General features: G+C 39.2%; 1 non-coding gene across 1 annotated transcript; it reads right to left on the reverse strand.

Moving 5' to 3' along the window:
- Positions 1–1,074: 1,074 nt before the first annotated feature.
- LOC141625905 (small nucleolar RNA R71) lies at positions 1,075–1,181 on the reverse strand. Its single transcript, XR_012535649.1, has one exon. It is a non-coding gene; the product is annotated as a small nucleolar RNA R71 (small nucleolar RNA).
- Between the last annotated feature and the right edge of the window lie 15,608 nt (positions 1,182–16,789).

A 16,789-nucleotide genomic window follows, 5' to 3' on the forward strand; every position in this document is an offset into this window, starting at 1 on the left:
CAACAATAATTGCTTGCTTATAATTTGAGAACATGTTTGTATGATTATATCCCATGATTCCCCTATGATCCCATGACACCCTAGTGCCTTTAATCAATTGTTTACACCCCTTTAATTCATCTTGCTTGTTTATTTTCATTGTTATTCTAGTTTAGTAACCTTCTACATCAACCCAATTTGTGACACCCCTTAGACACCACTAGTTACAATAGAAATCTCATTTCAACTCCCGTCCCTTGGGATCCGACCTTTACTAGCCTCTTTACTAATTGTAGAGTTGCTTGTTAAGCTATAAATTGTGTTTTGATTCGACCGTGATCAACGACCACATCTATCTATTTGTGAATACTAAACGGGATGCGATCAAAAATGGCGCCGTTGCCGGGGACGGTGTTTGTTTGATTTAGATTTCCTTTTTGTTATTAGTTGTGTCTTTCTTCGCCTTGAGGAAGTAAAAATCCTCAAGGTTTGTTCTAATTGTTTTTGAGTTGTTTGATATTTTGCATGTCTAGAAGGTTACAAAGTGATTTGTTACCTTTTGACCGTGAAATCGAAAGAACCTTGACGAATAATAAGAGACTTGTTAGGAGGAATTTGAGAGGTGTTGGTGAAGTTGTTCAACCCACTAGTGAGTTTGTCAATCCTTTCGCAATAGAAGGAGAAGAAAACCCATTACACAATACCCTACAAAATCCACCTACAATGCCAAAATTCTTGTCACACTTCGTACCCACCGAGGAGAATCTACCAAATGGTACTCCTACACCGCAACATCTCACCGGTAATTTTATTGCCAAGTCCGCCTTCATCCAACTAGTTGAGAGGAGCCAATTCGGGGGAATGCCTAGTGAGGACCCTCATTCTCATATGGAAACCTTTTGCGATTATTGTGATGCTATCTCTCAAACGGGCGTGACTCAAGACCAAATTAGATGGGTCTTATTTCCTTTTTCCTTAATCGGCACCGCAAAGCAATGGTTGAAGGGCCTTGATAAGGCCACCCTTGGAATAGATTCTTGGAAGAAGTTGGCTCTAGCTTTCTACAAAAAATTCTACCCACCGGAAAAGACCAACATGCTAAGAGATCAAATTACGGGTTTTAAGCAAAGGGATGAAGAGTCTTTGTATGAAGCTTGGGAGCGGTTCAAAGGAATTTGTCGCTCATGTCCTCACCATGGACTTAGCGAATGGTTTTTGGTGCAACAATTTTGGAATGGTTTATATGAAGATTCTAGGAACATTCTCAATATGGGATCAAATGGAATGTTCACCGAAGTTGATGACAATCAAACATGGAACAAGATTGAGGAAATGGCGGTCCATAATTCACAATATAGTAGACCTCGCAAGGCTACTAGAGGAGGAAAGTATGAAGTGGACTCCGTTACTCAATTGGGTGCTCAACTTAGTGCTCACATTGACACAGTCAACTTGAAGTTTGAACAAGCTATGGCTAGACTTGAGGAAAACTCAAAATCATCGAAGCATCATGTCAATGCCATGACGGCATCCTCATCAATCCCAAGTGGGATATGTGAGAATTGTGGAACTTTGGGTCATGACCCAAGTGAGTGTAGGGGAACAACCGAACAAGTTAATGCTTTCCAAGCTTACAAAAGTGGTACCCCTTATTCAAATTTTTACAATGAAAACACCAAGTTCCATCCAAATCTCTCATACAAAAGCCAAAATGTTCAAAACCCTCAAACAACATACACTCCACCACCCATGAGAAACCAAAATCAAAGACCCTTTTACAATCAAAACCAAGGTTACCAAAATCAAAATCCATACAATCACCAAAATGACCAAGGCTTTGATGTCCAAAAAGCGGTCCTCCAAATGCAAAAGAATCAACAAGAATTTTTCACCCAAATGAAAAAAGATAGCCAAGCAAAAGAAACCACCATCAACAACATTCTAGCTCACACCAAGATGTTGGAAACACAATTGACTCAACTAGCATCTTCAAGCTCACAAAGACAAAAGGGGCAATTACCACCTCAAAGTAATCCCCCTAGACATGAAACGGTTAGTGCCATTCACTTGAGAAGTGGTACAAGGTATGAAGCACCGAAGAGGCAAGTTGAGGATGAAGTTGTGGAAGCTAGTGAAAAGGAAGAAATTGTGCAAAACTCCAAAGATGGAGAATCATCAAAAGAAGAAAGTTCGAAGAAAAATGAAGACAAGGCCAAAGAGAAGGAGCCCATTGTGATTAGACTTCCTTTTCCAAGTCGTCAAGCCAAGCCCAAATTTGATGATCAACTTGGAAAGTTCATGGAAATTGTGAAAAATTTAGAAGTCTCAATTCCTTTCACGGAATTAATCAACCACGTTCCGGCCTATGCAAAGTACATGAAAGATATCCTCACAAAGAAGAAGTCGATCCGGAAACTTGAGATATCGCCTTCACTAAGGTGAGTAGTGCAATACTTCAAGGGAGTTCACCTCCAAAGTTAAAGGATCCGGGAAGCTTCTCAATACCGTGTACCATTGGCGACACGACGATCAACAAAGCCTTATGTGATCTAGGGGCTAGTGTGAGTGTCATGCCGTACTCGGTAAGTAAAAGGTTAGGAATGGGAGAGCTTAAATGCACCAACATCACACTTCAAATGGCCGATAGATCGACGAAGACACCATTAGGGATATGGGAAGATGTCCCCGTGCGAATTGGGAAGTTTTTCATCCCGGTGGACTTTGTCATTGTTGATATGGAGGAAGATTCCAACATTCCAATTATCCTAGGAAGACCTTTCCTACACACCGCCGGTGCGGTGATTGATGTGAAACATGGAGAGCTCACTCTAGAAGTGGGAGATGAAAGCATAACTTTTAATCTTGACAAGACCATGAGAGCTCCCCGTTTGCATGAGCCATGTTTCATGATTGATCACTATAGCCGAAAAGATGAAAGGAAGAGATCGGAACTCCAATGGAGGAAGAAAATTGAAGATGCTCCATTCAAAGAGCAAGTGAATTGTGACAAGGAGAGCTTGCAAAGCTCATCAAAATCAACCAAGGAAGAAGAGGATGGCCTCATTGGCCAAGAGAAGAAATTGGGAGAGTTGTCTCCATCTAAGCAAGAGATTTTCAATGATCAACTCAATGAAGTTTGTGGTCTTTGGGACGACGAGTTTGAAGGGATTTTTAATCCCTACATTGGGCATGCCATCGATCATGATCAACAACAAGGGGCACGGTCTATTGAGGACCTCTACCATAATAATGAACAAGCTTTTGATTACTTTTTCAAGGTGTTGAGCAACATCAACAACACCTTGAACATGCCCCCTTGACATCTCATCAAGAATGAGAGTTTGGTGGAGTCCTCCCTAAACCACCACTTGTAAATATTTCTAACTCCCTAACTTACATTTCAATTCTTGTATTGCATTTTTGTCATTTTTGGATTTTTATTTACTTTGATCAAAATAATTGTCATGTAAGAGAGAAGTGAGGGAGGGACTAACGACTTCAATTGATGTGTAGTGCTTTACCTTAGTGTGGGGATGGGAATTGCCTAGGCTATCCATGCCTTAGTAATGCCCCCACAACGAAGAACACAAGAAATGAAGAAGAATGGAAGAATGGTAAAGGGAAATGCATTGTGCACGAATGGAATGAATCCGGGTACAAAGGACCAGAATCCGAGCGGATTCCCAAGAATCCGCCCGTCTTATGCAATCCGAGCGTCTTACACAAAAGACGCCCGTCCTGAACTGAGCTGAAATTTGAAATTTTCCCACTGTTAAAGAATCCGAGCGGATTCTAAAAAATCCGCCCGTCTTGAAGAATCCGGCCGTCTTGTAAAAAAGACGCCCGTCTTTGCAGCTGAGGAAAACAAGCAAAAATCTCTGGACTGAAATCCGTCCGTCTTTGAAGAAATCCGCCCGTCCCGTGTTCAGAGAATCCGTGCGGATTGTACCAAATCCGCCCGTCTTTAGGCGAGATTTCGCAAAGATTGAAGAAGCAGAATCCGCCCGGATTGTACCTAATCCGCACGGATTGCCCCTGCAGTTTCGAAAATTTCGGCCCCTTTATAACCCCTCCCACCTTCATTTATTCACTCATTCATTCATAAACACTACCCACAACATCAAAACCCTCATCCTCTCCATCATAAAAACAAAAACCCTCAACAACATTCAACAAAAACAAATCAAATCATCTTTCCCACAACAATTTAATCACTCCTTCTTCAACAAAAATCAAAACCAAGAACAAAATCTTCAACCTTTGAGTCGATTTTTGTTTTCATAAAGGCAAAGCCTTTCACCTTCAAATCGATTTGGGCATCCTACATATTGAAGATTTTTCATTCTTTTCTTGGTTAAGCTCATCAATGGCAAGGACTAAGGGTGCAACAAAGGCAACCAAGGCACCAAAGGCTAAGGCACTCTCACAAAGGTAAAAGGCTCTTCAAACAAAGAAAGCTTTGGCTATGGTGGTGGCAACACCAAACTTAGAAGTACAACAACAACAACAACCTTCTATGGGACCATCAACATCCTCTACTCCGGTACTTAATCAACTTTTGCATTATCCGGAGGTAACTTTTATTTCCGATACTCATAGAAATACCTTTGTCAAGTTTGCTATGAAGTCATTACAATCCACCAAATTCATATGTAAAGATGCCTTGGAAAAATTGGGTGTTCTTGAACAAACAAAAGCCTTTTTCAAAGCCATGGGGTTGGAGAAATTGTTTGAAACAAAGGAATTGACATACCCCTCCCTTGTCTTGGAATTTTTAAGTTCTTTGAAAGTCACCAAAGTTGAGAATAGGGAAAATATCGAGTTTCGTCTAGCTAATGTTAGTAGACGCATTACCTTTAAGGAATTGGGTGAAATTTTGGGTCTTAGTGATGAAGAAAGCTATTTCAAGAGTTATGGAAAGTATGACCCCGAACCTCTTTGGGAGGCAATCTCCGGGAAGAAATTTGAGGATTTTCATGCTTGTCGTGCTCTTTTGGTCCATCATCCGGGCATAAGAGTATGGCACAAGGTCGTGGGAAATACCATAATTGCTAGGAAAGACACCAATCATTTCACAAGACTCGATTTTATTCTCCTTGAATCGGCTTTGAATATCGGAAGAATTCACACCAAGCCTTACAATTCTTTGAGGCTATTGGTTGATAGATGGCTTAATGTTGATAATGGGAAGAAGGGCACGACCGTTATTGTCAATGGCGGGCTAGTCACGGTTCTAGCTAAGCACTTTGATCCTAATTTCAATAAGGATAAGAAGTACAAAGCAAAGGAAGGTGGCCATCTTATTGATATGCACATTATGATTAACAAGTTCAAGTGGGTTGCCCATAACCCCCTTGACACTAAATATGGATGGCTAACTAGTGAAGCTAGATCGTTCACCTTGCCCTCGAAGATTTGTCGCCTAAGTGTCCACCGGACCAATTATCTACTTCCCCTTTCCGAAGAAGCCGAGTATATCATTCAACAACAAAAGGGTGATCTTGAAACCCCTCCTCTTCCATTATCATACCACCTTACCCCTTTGAGTATGAAGAGTTCAAGCCGGAAGGAATTGAAATTGGGAAAGACTATGTGACTCTTCTTATGCAAGCAATGCACAAGCAAGCCCATGAAGATCGGAAAAATGCGTATTTGGCTCAATATCCACCCCTCCTACATCTAACTAGGCAAGGACTCCTTGATCCATCTTGTCCTTTGCCTAGTTGGGCGGATAGAGAAGTCTTATTTCCGGGTGCATCTAGGGACGTGGTGGGAGATAATGAGGTTGTTGGAAATGATGAGCAAGTCGATGATAATATTGAGGGAGAAGTAATGGAAGGAGAAAGAGATGGTGAAGATGATGATGAGGAAGAAGATGAGGAAGAAAGTGACAAGGAAAGTGGCAATGTGACCACTTCTCATGAGGGAAGTGGTGATGATGATAGCATGATGGAAGACTAGCAAGCCTTGGAGACTCCTACACTCCCATGGTTTGTCTATATCTCTTTGTATTTTATTTCATTTTGATCATTGTTGGTTTAGTCCTAGCAACATCAAAGGACTCACACCTCGGTACCATTGAGGTGTCTTTATTGTTCCCATTTGTAAAATCCAAAATGACAAAACTAGTCTCATGCATAGCATAGTGTGTGCATGAACTATACCCATCCTTGGACATTAGCAATAGTGTCTCACTCGGTTTGGGGAAGTTAATGCATACACAACGGGAGGTAATCTAAATTATCCTCTCCGTCATAACAAAAAACCATGCATCATGTAGTGTAGCTTAGTATAGAATTGCATTTAGTATAGAAATCATGCATCATCTTTGCATAATTTCCATCATTTTGGCCATTGAGGACAATGCCCATATTAGTGTGGGGATGGGAATTCTAACATTTAACTCTTATTCAAAAACCCATAAAAATTGAAAAATTTCAAAAATCATAAAAATTGATAAAATTGAAAACCCAAAAACAAGTTCATTTCCTTTGTATATATTGTCTTGTATATATTGTGTTTGTTTTATCCTTGTTCACATTGATTGACTACGCCACATCCGAGACATGAGGATATTGAAGACCGCATGGTATGATCTTTCCAATCTCCTTTTTCCTCTTTATGTTAATGACTATGTGGTTTTATTTTGATTGATGCGGTAAAAACAATGTGAAATTAGGATTGCATTTAGTTTATTTGGCATAGTAGTTGGTAGAATCACTTGCATTAGGATGTTTATATGTTAGTTGCATCATGGCATGTAGTTGCATGTTAGAAAAATTTTGCGAAACCGTCTACTTGGGAAGCTTGACAAGTGTATATAGGCCCTAGTAGATGCTTTTTATTCTTAAGACTTTGCTTGTTAGAATGCTTGTAAAACACCCTAGGATGTGTCATGCTAGTATCCTTTGACCCATGGATTAAGGCCGAGTCAAGAGTACCTTGTGGTGTGATAACTCCTTGGCTACCGTTTATTCCAAGGTGACCCTTGAAACCATGCATCCATCTATCCATCATCCATGTTCTACCATATTTTTGTCAACAAAAGGGAATGGGCACAAAAAGAAATCAATTTGAGTTCAATGAAATGAAAAGTGAAAGAAAGTTTGCAAAAATGCATCAAAAGAAAAGAGGAGCAAAAATAGACTCCTAAGCTTCAAATACAAGCCACCCTCGTTACTAATTGGGGTGACTTTGAAAATGTTCAAAAAGAAATGCAAAAAGTTGTCAAGTATTGAAATGCCAAAAATCAAAAAGAAATGGCAAGAAAGTGTTCTCAAATGTTATATGCCACAAGAAATTGGGGGGGGAAAAAAGAAAAACAAAAACAAAAGCAAACTCCCAAAGTGAAACTCAAATATCTATTGATCCCTTTATCCATCATATCCATTTTTGTGCATGGTAGAGAGGGGACGACCCTTCTTCTTGTCTAGGCAAGAGGGGGAATTCCGCGATCCTCCAGTGTTTCTAACATCATAGGGAGTCTACTCTTGACAAAAGCATTTAACGATTGAGGACAAAGGTACCCTAGCTTGACACATTTTGGAGGTGATTTATTGGTATCCTTCTAGGCTTAGTAGTTTGAAGAAATTGCATCTATGAAGGATTGTGTACCTTTGAATTGCTTCCCTTGTAGATAATTTCCGCCACTTGATGAGGGAGTGGCTATTCTTTTTGTAGATGCATCCATTATGTGTTTTTGTGTGCTTTAATGTTTGGATGTGTCGCCATTTTGGCAAGACCCACCTTGCCTTGCAAGAAGGCATCCTACCTCATGGTTGTCTTGTTGTGAGTTGAAGGGGCGGAGTGAGACCCGCTAATTGTCTCATATCGGCTATATTATTAGGATAGGTTAGTATTGGTCCTAGTCTTTGTCACCTCTTTACTCGGGACGAGCAAAGGTTCGGTTTGGGGATATTTGATGTGACCATAATTGGCGCATATTTAGCCCCCGAATTACCCTTGTTTCCATGCTTTTTAGTGCTTATTTGGGTCATTTCTTATCTTTAGTTCTTTGTTTTGCATATTCTTTGAGATTTTGATCCCTTGGTAGGAAAGGAGTAAGAATCTTGCATTTTCATGGCAAAACAAGACTAAATTGATCAAATTCAATGACCAAGCATCAAGGAGAGACAAGATTAGAAGGCCTTTGTACATATCATAGTAGAAGAGCAATGTTGAGAAAGGATCCTTGAGTCCCCAAGGAAATCCCCAAGGAATTTATGAAGAAAAGGGAAGAAAAAGAAGAAGTATCACGATCGACAATCCGAGCGGATTGTCAGCAATCCGCCCGTCCCACCTAGCCACAATCCGAGCGTCCCAGCTGGAATCCGCTCAGATTCCCCCTCAGCAATCCGCCCGGATTCCCCAGAATCCGCTCGGATTCCTTCGACCAAATCCGGCCGTCCCGACCCTAATCCGCCCGGATTCCTTCACAGCGCGGGTTGTCTTCTTCAAGCTACGAAAAGAGAAGCCCTTCTCTCCAAAAATACCGGCTTCTCCTTGCTCTACTTAAAAAGTGTAATTACTAGTTTAGCCCTTAGTTAACCCTAATGCATACTCCCTAATTTTCACCATAAATACCCAATTAGTCTAATTAGAGGAGCATGTTCTTCTTATCAATAATTAGTGTAGTTAATATCAATCAAATCTCTCTTCAATATTGTAATCAAGTATTAATCAAGTTTTAATCCAAGTTTTAGTTCTTTAATCTCTCTTTTGTTCATCCTTTATTTTGGGTAATTGAAGATTATTTGGGTTATTATTGGGAGATTGACAACCTCTCAATCTAGCATTCAAGTACTTCTATTATTCTTGCTTTATTATTGGAATCATTAGTAGGTATAATCTCTTAATCCCTTTTTAATTATTGTTAATTACTTTCATTTATTCATCATGTTTCATATTGTTAGTATGATTGACAACCTTGCTAGCATGATCAACATGATAATGAGTGAGTAGTCTCTTAGCTAGGGTTAATGGGTGATTAGGGGAAACCAACATGGGGAATGATTCATGCTTAAATTAATATGCTTTCATATCTTATTTGCTTGCTTGTTTTGATCTCAACTCATGCACATGTTATATTTGATGAAATGCTAAGCCTATGAATCCTTGCATTTACTATCATCTCCTATCTTTTCAATGAGACTTGTAAGACATAACCCAACTCGAGTCTCATTAGACCATGCATGTTGTTGAGTAGGGAAGATTAAGTCGACTTGTAGGTGTTGTACAATCTAATCGATTCGGCTCCGGGACCCAAACTTTCCTAGGATTGTAAGATATAACCCAACTCAATCCATCACAACAATAATTGCTTGCTTATAATTTGAGAACATGTTTGTATGATTATATCCCATGATTCCCCTATGATCCCATGACACCCTAGTGCCTTTAATCAATTGTTTACACCCCTTTAATTCATCTTGCTTGTTTATTTTCATTGTTATTCTAGTTTAGTAACCTTCTACATCAACCCAATTTGTGACACCCCTTAGACACCACTAGTTACAATAGAAATCTCATTTCAACTCCCGTCCCTTGGGATCCGACCTTTACTTGCCTCTTTACTAATTTTAGAGTTGCTTGTTAAGCTATAAATTGTGTTTTGATTCGACCGTGACCAACGACCACATCTATCTATTTGTGAATACTAAACGGGATGCGAACAGCAATATCTAGAATCCGTTCTTTCAAATCTTTCAGTTCTAGGTCTTGTTCGTGACACTTTTCAAGAGATTGCTCGAAGTTATAGATACCGGTATCCGTCGATATTGGAATTTACAGAAATCCTGACAAAACACCCGATGATGATAGGACACATGTTTAATTACATTGCTCGTTAGCGGATTCCATTTTGTGATGCGGGAAAAGCGTTATTTGACGGTTTTATTAGTTAAATGAAATTTAAGTTATGTTGAAATAAATGAAATTTATTTCATCTGTTTTTATATTTTCAAATTTATTTGATATTTAAATCTTTTATAATTTATTTGACAAATAAATTATTCTTCAAAATTTTTATTTAAAATTTATTTGAAATGAAATGTGTGACGGTTTCGTGTTTTATCGCTTTATTTTTAATTCGAACAATTGATTTCTAAAGCGGTTTTAAACGAGATTTTTGAGACGGTTTTAAGCTCGTTTTTTGAACGGTTTTGAGCATGGGTTTCCAGTTATAGATTTGGCGTGTCCCATCCCCCCTAGGTCCCGGGTTCAAACCCCCGTACCACCACCCTTTTCCCTTCTCTTTTCCTTCCCCAAACCCGCGACCAATCACACCTCTTCCCCTGACTTCGAGCCCAACCCAACACCCAAAACACCACCCAACCCAACTCCTAGCTATCCTAGAACACACCCATCACCTAGCCCACCAAACCAACACCTATACTAGCCATAACCCATGCCCAAACCCGTACCAAAAACCCCAACCAAACTCGCACCCGAGCCCCTTTTTTGCGAGCCCAAAACAGGGAGCTCTTGTTCCCCTTTTCGAGCCCCCATCCAAGCTAATCCCCTTCCCTATATCCTCTTACTTATTCCTCAAGTAAAGATAGATATTTACCCCATCCAAATAGATAGCAAATTCAACCAAAATAGAAACACAATATCATGTGTATCTTTTCCAAAACCGAAATTATCTCCACCACACTCCATATTTCGACCAAATTCACTTTTCCCTTCAACAACCAGGCTATATCACCAGCGAACCTAACCCTAGGAGCACCCCCATTCCCCTTTCCTATATAAACAAACACATACACACCAAAGAAGGGGGACGGACGACAAACACGAGACCATACACGGTTGTCGCACTCGAAACCCTAGCACTAGCCTCTTAAAGCTCACGTGAAAAGAAACCCTGAACTCCTCTCATACCCAAAAACAAAGAACAAAGTTCACACAAGAGATTAGACGAACATTAGAGCATCGATTTGCTCTCTTGTTCGTGTTCTCTCGTGTTCTGGACAGCCTCTGTTTACGTCAGTTTTGAGTCATTTTACAATTGTTTTTGGTCTGGTTTTTTGTTAAAAATCAAATATTTGGAGTCTAAGGATTCCAGAACATCTTTCAGATTTAAATTTGAGTAAGAAACAAAGTCATAGTCTTCGTTTGAAAATCGTTGCACAAAGTGCCTTTTACGAGAGAAAATTGTTTTTGTTTTCGAAATTGATTTTGTTAAATTGTTTCGATATTTGTTTTACAATCGTTGAAGACAGGCCTTCTAAGCAACACTTGCATATGGGATCCCGAGTGGTGTCCAAGTCTACATGTAAGTTGAGGGTGGACAAAATCCCGACTCAATTCCTCTCCTTTTGCTCGTGTGGTACACGGCCTAAGGGCCTTTTATTTTGTTTTTATTTCGTCATTTAATTATCGTCTCACGTTTGTTAATATGTTTCGTAATTATGATGTTAATGATGGTTTAATTGCTATTTAGGATTAGTTAATCTCATGCTTAGTCTTTTAATTGATGACTATAACATGTTTAGTTAGAATAATTATCATGTTTAATATCATAAAACGAATAGTTTGCAATTGTATGACGATAACATGCTTCAAATTGATTAAAATGAATTTTTAGTTAGTTTAATTCATTTCCGTATGATTTGCATCTGTTTAATTTTTAATTAAGAAGTAATTAGATTAATTCACATGTTTAATGACTTTTTTAGTTTTAATTATGAAATACTTAAGATTAAATCACATGTTCATTTGATTTATGATACATGCATGCTTATTTGTATCGTTATCAATGCTAAATCGCAACTTGGCCAAATTAATATGTAAAAAGCATGTTAAATGAATTAGACATTCATAGGTCATACAAAACCCGACATAGGATTTTAAATAAATTTCTTTAAAGAATTTAATGAATTCATCTTTTCTTATGACGATTTCTCGCTAGTTATATTACGGATGCTTAGCATCCGATTCATGACACTCGATGACTAAAATAGTCAATATTGACCTCCTCTTTGGCCGTGTGTTTGACCGTGTGATGCCTCGGCCTTCGTGCCACCTTTTGGTTCGGTTTGTTTTGTTTTGTTTAGTTATTGCGATTTATTTCAATTGCTACTGTAATTTAATCATTGTAATTATTTTAATTCACTTCGAGCAATGTAATTTGTACTTCAAATATGGGTCTAGTAAGTCCTTTATTTTGAGTCAATATGATTTTACAAAACCATTGCTTTAGTCAGTTAAATTGAAGTATTTAACTAATTAAATTGAAGTGAGTCCGCAAAACGATGTTGAGGCCAAGGACGAAGTCCATGTGAGCCGTGGCCTCACTATATGGCACGAATTTCGAGGCCTAAGTAGGTTAGTTCGTGTCGTGTGTCAAGTGTCGTGTTTAGCATATGTATTTAGATCGAGTTATATCTTTAATTCAATTGTTTTCAAATCGAGTCGACGAGAGAAACGTCTAGGCTGTAATAGCTTAGCTCCCCAACGGCTACCCCACTCCCATCTAAGCCATGTCGTGAATGCTTGTTAGTATAGTTCAAATCAACCTCATATGGACAAATTAGATTACATGCATTAAACGATTAGAAACCAAGATCACATGTTAGGATCAAAATGGTGTTTTGCACTTTCATACAACGATCGTAGTCTTAACCAATTAGCCATCATAGTCCCAAGCAGAGGCCGTTATTGCAACGGGTGGAGATGGGTGTTTTATTAACGAACATCCCATCACGTACTTTCAATAACGAACTCAAATCTCGTTTTCAAAATGGCTTGCAAATTTCCTTAAATTTGGTGGCGACTCCAATCGATTTTCAACCCCGTGGATAAATAACCTCTATTTTCAAACATCCACATTTTGGCGACTCCACTGGGGAGTTGTAACTTAAAAAAGAAAATGATGGCTAATAGGACTAACACTATGATTCGTTTTGCATACATGCATTACCCATTTGAGACTTTAGGAGGACCACCTTGTAGATACCCAGTATCTGCACCTTCCAAAAACCACCCGATGATGATCGGACTATAACGTGTTTTTGATATGCGTGCGTGGATTGGCTATATATGAGACGGTTTAATGCACTACTCGGATATGAAAAATGATTTCAAAAGTTTTCTAACTTTATTTGCATTAAAATAACACTATTTAGAGGCTAAACCGTCTTCGGACCCAAAACCGACTCAGAAACCCGCAACTCGAGTCAACCTGAGCCAACCCGAGCCAACCCAAATCTCGGTTGTCAAAAATAATGCCATGAATGCCTTTATCATTTCATTTCCATTAAAATGACCCTAATTAGAGTCAAAACCGTCTTCGTACCCAAAATCGACTCAGAAACCCGCAACTCGAGTCAACCTGAGTCAACCCGAGTCAAACAAAATCTCGAATGCCGAAAATAATGCCATGAATTCCTTTATCATGTCATTTCCATTAAAATGTCCCTAATTAGAGTCAAAACCGACACCGAGCCAAAAACCGACTCGAAATTCAAATCCCGACTCACATGGGTCAAACCCGAGTCAAAGACACAAAATACCTACCCCAAATATCACCAAAGAGGAAGCTTACATGGCTAAGCAAACGTCAAAGACCACAAATCACAACCAACAAAACATTGGTTAGAACAAATGCAAAATCCAAATTTCTGAAAGGGACAATACACCCCCTTCAGTCACAAGGTAGCTCGCGTTTCACACACCATAAACCATACGCGAGAGTCCGCCCCCTCCTTCTCCCTTAAACTTCTAGACCCGACTTCCTATGTCACAAAATCGACACGTGTTTACGACCTACCGATCGTAAACACAAGCCTTACACATTTTGTTTGGTACCGTCGCCGTGCATTCGAGCGACCCATTTGACCAACTCAATTCATCAACCAACATGTTTTAATTAACATATTTTCAACTCATTTTCAAAACAAAATCCTTTTTTCAGGCACTCTTTTAAACTTCTTTGATCGCGAGTAGTCACAACGAGAAAATCGTCTCTAAAGTCGTCTACCATGCAAACATCAATACACGTAAGTTTGAGGGTGTAAATATCTCACTTATTTCATGTCTCTACTGTTTTTACGAGTTTATGAGCATGAACAATGCATAACACGATTCAAATATAGGTTAGACGAGCCAAAACCGAGTTTTGGCCTGAGACAGAAGCCCCTTGCTATGCAAAGAGGCTCGCGCCTCAATGGGGTGTCCAGGTCAGACTCAAACGTGTTTGAGTTCGTCTTTCCTTCAACACTTTCTTTTTTTTTTTTTTTTACTTCTTTCCTTTTAATTTACGGTTTTTACCATTTCAAATGTTTCAAATCATTTTTATGACAAACATTTTAGCCATAAATTATAATCACCCTTGGTTCCATATACCATGACGGTTTAATCCGTGACTCGGTGATATTAATTGGTTAATTACATTTTAAAGGAATACCTTTTCTTTTATTTACCATTTTAATTCATTTTTATGATAAATATATTTTGACTATTTCAAAAATCACCCTTGGTTCTTTATACCATGACGGTTTATTCCGTGACTGGATGATATCATTGGTTAATTACAAATTAATGGGTATTTTAACAACATTTTCTTTTATTTACAACTTTTCTCATTTATTTACATTTGTAAATATATTAGTCATAATTCATAATCATCCTTGGTTCTTTATACCATGTCGGTTTAATCCGAGTACGATGAAAAACTTGACTAATTACAAATAATTGAACTTAACATAATTAGTTCAAATCAAACATTTTCCGTTTACACATTTTACTATGCTTTTCAAACTTGCAAATCCGACACCGAATATTACTAACATAATATTAATTATCCCGAGTCATGCAAATCATACTTGCAAATCATCAATCACAAAAAACAGTTTTAAATAATCTTTTAAATAACCAGGAGACGCTCCTTGGGTCGGCTCATGGCTCGCGCACCAAGGCAGCTCCTGTTTTCATATTTTGAAACCTGGGCGGAGCCCCTTCCCTCGCCAATAGGCTCGCGCCCCAATGGGGCTGCCTGGAACTGTTCTGTCTCGTTATGGTACTTGTCTAGGACGATCCGGATTACGATTAATCCGAATATATGACGGATCAGATGACAAGTTTACATTTTTTACACTTTGTCATTTGATACCTTTTTTTCAAATAAATGGATCGTGTTAAGCATCATAATCCGAATTTGGTAAATGGATGTTTAATTTCCATTTTTACATGCAAATCAATCTAAGTCTAACTTGACATCTTATACTTGATACTTGGATTAAATCAACCGACATAGAAAGGTCTCACATGTTAGGTTAAACTTTTGGAAGCGCATTCATGCATTTAAATCGTTTTATCAACTTTTGCACTTAAACAATCACGATCGATTAGTATAGGCCGCTAACGCGGGCGGGATTGGGTGTCCGATTAAAGGGCTTCCCAATACGTTCCCTCACCCCTTACTCAGAACCTTTGGATTGTGGATGGCCTTATCCAGGGCGTACGAGAGTCATTTTAGGCATAGAATGCTAAATGGGGGACGAGTCCTCATCTTTAGTACCTATGTCAAGCACCGCTTTTTTGCCTTGATTGACCTAGGTATAAAGTGGATTCGAACGGGTTCAAAGCATCCCACAAATGCTTGGTGGCGACTCCGAAGATCACTGCATCGTTTCGAGACCTTTACCGAGACGAAACCGACCGATCTAAAGCGATCCGGTCGAAAGCATTTCAACACCACCGAGCGTGGCTTTCTAGACCGCTGCATGTCCACAGATCGGTAGGTGGCCCAAATCCACAGACCGACATGTGGCCCATGTCCACACACCTCACCCATTGGGTCGATTTCAATGGTTAGGAGGTGACGTCCCCTATGCCGATTTAAATATCATGATGGTACCGCCGAGATCTTAAAGTACTTGTTCTTACCATATTGCACACTTATGTATATGGGAGGCTTTACTTTCTTTGATAAGGTGGATCATTGGCATAGACCCAATTAGATGACCGACCAAGACTTAGAAAAGTCTACGCTCATGCACGATTAATATTCGAATGCTTATGTGCTATGTGATCATCCTCCATGTTTTTTCGAAAATTTCAAACTGTTTTGTCAAATGGTTTTTTTTTTCGAAAACCGTCTATTTCAAACTCGAAATGCTGCCGAAATAGATATAGATTTTTCAACCAAAATGAGCTTTTTACAGCCAGCATGCTTCCCATTTAAAATCTCATTTTCAAATCATCCATTTTCAAATCATTTCCGAATTGATTTCTCACCACACCCGAGCATAGAATATGTTTCGAGTCAAGTCTAGTCATGTTATGGGTTAAATTGAACCGTGTGTCTAGTCTAATACACGACCCTAGTGGGTCGCCCAAGCCACCTCTTGGGTCCAAGTTAAGTATGTCGACCATTTGGTCAAAGTCAAATCACCAAACGTTCAATTTAGACCACCTTGGACGTTTTCCATGAACTCATGAACCATGTTTAGTTCACACGGGTTAGTTACACTGAGTCAATGTCAAGTCTAAGTCAAGAGGTTTGTTGAGTCGAGTCATAGCCCTTGTTAGGTCTAGACCCTTCTCCCATGTGACCCCTTATAAGTGAGCCATTTAGCTCATTTCCTGGGTCTGGTTCTATCTTTGAGTCAAGTCTGAGTTAGTGGTCAAGTCTGTGAGTCGAGTCCTTATTTGTGCAGAGGATTTCGATTCGAGTATTGATTGGTTTGGGGTTTTTCTTGTAGAAAGGCCACCTCAAACCCGAAAGAATGAAATGGAAGCCGCCGTCACTAAGCTGGGGGAAACTTTGGAGTTGATGATGACTCGATTGGGAGCCATTGAGGCTAAG

Source organism: Silene latifolia, chromosome X, assembly GCF_048544455.1.
Source record: "Silene latifolia isolate original U9 population chromosome X, ASM4854445v1, whole genome shotgun sequence".
In the NCBI taxonomy this organism is placed as follows: Eukaryota; Viridiplantae; Streptophyta; class Magnoliopsida; order Caryophyllales; family Caryophyllaceae; genus Silene; species Silene latifolia.